This window comes from Anneissia japonica, unplaced genomic scaffold, assembly GCF_011630105.1.
Source record: "Anneissia japonica isolate Jap-2015-1 unplaced genomic scaffold, ASM1163010v1 scaffold287767_len825999_cov190, whole genome shotgun sequence".
Taxonomy (NCBI): Eukaryota; Metazoa; Echinodermata; class Crinoidea; order Comatulida; family Comatulidae; genus Anneissia; species Anneissia japonica.
Window position 1 is genome coordinate 705088 of NW_022707033.1, and position 4460 is coordinate 709547.

Here is a 4460-nt window from a genome sequence, read left to right on the forward strand (position 1 = left end):
GTAAACACCAAGGATAGCCCACGAAAGTTTAGAAAAAGACTTATTTCCAGTGGAGTCCTTCTGGTGGTGATTGAACAGTACACTGGGAGACAATCCCCTACTCTTTTCCGAAGAATGTACTGCGTTTACATGGGCCATAAATGCACACGGGACTAACGGCTTAAACGTCTCATCCGAAAGACGGTGCGCTATTGTAACTTGTATTTCAGCCCTCTAGCTGAAACACAATTGAGAGGCAGCTATAGGAATGAACCGGGGACCTAGAGATCTCCACGGTTCAGCGCACACACAGTGGCTACCACCAGATTAGCAGACAGAGCTAAGCAGCTCTCTTTTAACTTTCTCTATTAACTAGGCTAATTATTTATTAGGTTATATTTATTTTACTAATTTTACCATAGAGCATAATCATTATTTATTTAAGTACAGTATATACAATCTAATAACACCTGTATTTATTTTTTACGTAAATGTATTAATTATTATAGTACATTTAATAACATTAATAATACAACCTAACAAAAATAAGTTCACTTAGTTTTTTATTGCATTAACTAGGCCTAATTTATTAATAATAATAATAGGCCTATGTTAGATTTATAAAGCGCTAGGTTGCATTTATTACTAAATTCACTCATAGAGCATCATAATTTCTGTTGTATTTCTTTAAGTATTAACTAGGCTATTTATTTATTAGGTTGTATTTACCCGTATTTATTTTACTTAATTTACTATACTATAGAGCATCATCATTTTTGTTCATTGTACACCCATACCATATGTCACCCTCAAATATAGAAATGAAAAATATTGATAATATATTTAGATTCCATTCAGTGTTTAATCAAATCCAAAGTGTTAGTAAACCCTAAACTACCATGGCCGAAAACCGTGTGTGAAGGCCATGTTTCTCGATTTTTAACCTGATCTCTTGCTTTATTAGGCATTTTAATAGAGAAGCCTCGTGTGTACATCTTAAAAATAATCATTATTATTCATAGTTTATGTTGATACTGTATAAGATTCATCTTGATTGGTTGGAAGAGTCTGTCTTTTACAAATTACCATATGAAAGAACGGCTCGAATTGTCATTTTTCCACAGACACATTTTACATTGAGCTGGATAGGCAAGCGCTTAAGGCCTAGTTCAGACTAGGTGGATAAACCCGGCTCAACTCACCGGTTTTATCCACGTGCCAGTCTGAACTAGGTGGCTTATCTCAAACCGGGCTGTGTTCCTATAGCTAGGCCTGGCGTGCCACCGTGTTTAACTTTTCTAAGCCGGGCTTTAATCGCTGCGGGGGTCTTGCATTGACTTCCGGTGAGATAAGCCACCTAGTTCAGACTGGCACGTGAATAAACCCATTGAGTTAAGCCGGGTTTATCCACCTAGTCTGAACTAGGCCTTGATATGCTTAGGGACAAGCGCGTATTCTATTCCTAGTTATGTTCAGATAAACAATTTTTATCGACACTACTGTACTGGTAAGGTCAATTTACAAACTGATCATCTTCATGATCATTGCCGTTGTTTAAATAATTATTATTGTTGTAAATGTACTGTAATAATTTTTTAATGTATCCATATTTAGAAGGTGACAAAAGGGTTTTTGGTTCTTAATTTACAACTTTTATGATTAAATTCCATTCATACTCAAAAATTAGTGTTTAGATTGTATCTTTGTTGATCTCTTTTTTAAAGATAATATTTTAATGTGACTAGGTTATATATTCTATTTTCATAATGGATTTTTCTCAAGATGGTGACATTATCTACTCTCTGTTAATGTCTCTAATCGTCCGAATTAGGCATCTAATTAGCGTAGCAAATCGAAGTATAGCTTCGGGGGCGTCGCCCTGGAACACCCACCAGCTTTTCCCCTAGACCCAACTGGGTGCCTCCGCTCAGCTGGTCCCCAGACCCCCTGCTTTTGGGGTCCTGGCAGCTTTGCTGCTCTTGGACCGGGGGCCGCTCTCGGTGGCCCTGTCTATGGTCCGACGGGGGCGGAGCCTGTCCGAGAAAATGAGTTTATGGTATTTCGTATTACCTATTGTGGAGTCCAGGGGATATTGCCTATGGAAACTTTGCAGCTTTTTTGTCATTTTAATCTGTTGGTTAGTAACTTTTTATTTGGCTGCTGATGGGATTAGGGATGGGGTGGTTACAGTGCCCCTTTTGCCACCTCTGGATATTCAACATCTAGTATCAAAATTGCGAAAATTATGCTAACATTTCTATAGCAAACAAACAAATATCATGGTACTTAAGATTCCATACGTTTTAACAAATAAAGATCAAAACAAACTGTGTTTTATAAATTATTTGTATTCAAACATCTTTTGACCGAGCATCGTGGGGAAAAAAAAACAAAAAAAAAAAAAAACAACAAAAAAAAAACCAAAAAAAACCCAAAAACGAATGGCTTGTAAAAAAAACCAAAAAAAAAAACCAAAAACGAATGGCTTGTACGCAGTGAAGAAAATTAATTTCGAAAATCTTAAAGTTATTGGAACCTCATACATTCTACTGTTCATTATACTGTATGTTCAATTATATGTCAAATTTGCGAGGATAAGTGCTTCCTTGAAATTTGCTACTGAATATTTGTTAAAAATCAATAAATTCTTACCATAACCACTTTTTAATTTGTTTATTTCTCTCCCCCTAATAAGGGTCCCTTCGTGTCTGTGGTCTGTGCTACCCGTTAACACGTTACCAGCAACCCTCGTCGTCCATCAAAGAGGCTGTCTGTACCAGTACACCGGGGTATCCCCCTACTCGTCTCAAATGATGTACTGGGTTGTTATAGTCACACATAAGCCACTGTGTATACTGGGCCTACGGTTTATATTCCTTATCCGAAAAGACTTGATCTACCACCAGAACCATAGGCGAGCGTGCCGTTTGAACGAGCGCCGATATGGCAGTAGTGCGGCGCCTGCCTTAGCCGCTCGGCCATTAGACTCGCTTAAATAAATATCATGTTTGGTTAAAGCCGGTTTTCCACTAGTCGAATTTATTCGCGCGAATCGAAAGCGTCGTTCATGCGTATTCACATTTCTATCGGAGTTTTCGCTTCAGCGAAATTAGTACCGTAGTTCAAACAGTTTCTACTTTTTGCGAAGCGAAAAATGTGCGCAACCAATCAGAGCTCAGAAACCGAACCGACACTTTCGATTCGCGCGAATAAATTCGCCTAGTGGAAAACCGGCTTAAAGTCTATGATTAAAAACTGTTTTCCGTTCCACACCTACGACGAGCGCTTTAAAATTGAACGATGGGAGCCTTTTATCTGACAAGGCATGCTGGTGTCACGTGGTACGTACGTAAATACAGTAGAAAATTATTAGGGTCGGATCCATAAGTGTTCTGCAGAGGATTGAAAATTGTGTTCCTATCGATAATGCATTTTAAGAGCAAATTATTATATTTAGGCCTATAATTGATTTAATTTCAATAATAATTAATTAAAAATATAATGCCCCTGGAAACCGTTAGAGTAATCCTGTAATGGGACATTACAATCCAAACGATTCTTCTCAGAACCGAATGCCATCAATTAAGATTTGAGCATATGCCACATGGGGTACCGAAAGCATAATATAACCATTATAGCCAATTCGCAATGCAAACCTTAAAATAATTTTAATTTAATTTCGTTAATTGCTTTTCCATATTGTTAATTATTCTCTTTATTTAGGTCTATTGATACTTTTGGCAGTTTGTCCCGTATGCATTTCATAAATATTCTTGTTACTATAATAATATTTATTTGGACTTGCACTTCTACATCAGTGGCACACTTTGAAAAACAAAGGTGCGTCCGAAACACAAAAAAAGACAAATGATTAGAAGATAGGCCTACATCAAATTACAAGAACAACTAAAATTTAAAACTAACCCATAACAGCTAAAATATTTCCCTTTCTCCCTTCCCTCCTTCCCTGAAGATTAAAATGTTATCCCTCCCCACAACTAAAAAGAAAAAAAAAAATGAGCAAAACTTCACCTCTTATTTGCAGAAACGAAAATCTAAGTACCGGTACCCTTCTTCAATCCCCACACCATGCATTTACCCCTTCCCCTTAAAAACCTAAATGACATCAAAAATAGTAACGCAGGAAGGATAACAAATAACGTGACGCCATTATTTGGTACATTTATTATCCCTTTACTACGGTACTGTATTTACGGAAACCTTCAGTCAATTGTATTTTTATTTGCAATTACACAACATTAGGCCCGTGGCGTATCTATGGGTACTGGAATCGGGAGAGGGTTGATGGGGGCGCAAAAAATGAAGTGGTGGAAGACTCATGATGACGTGAGGGGCGATAGCTGGAAAAAAATAAGGGGGTTTGAGTGGATTTTTAACTACTTGAGCGTTTTTGTTTTTTGTTTTTGTTTTTTTTTTGCTTCGAAAGCTTTTATTGGGTGGGGGGTGCAAGGGGCTGTCTC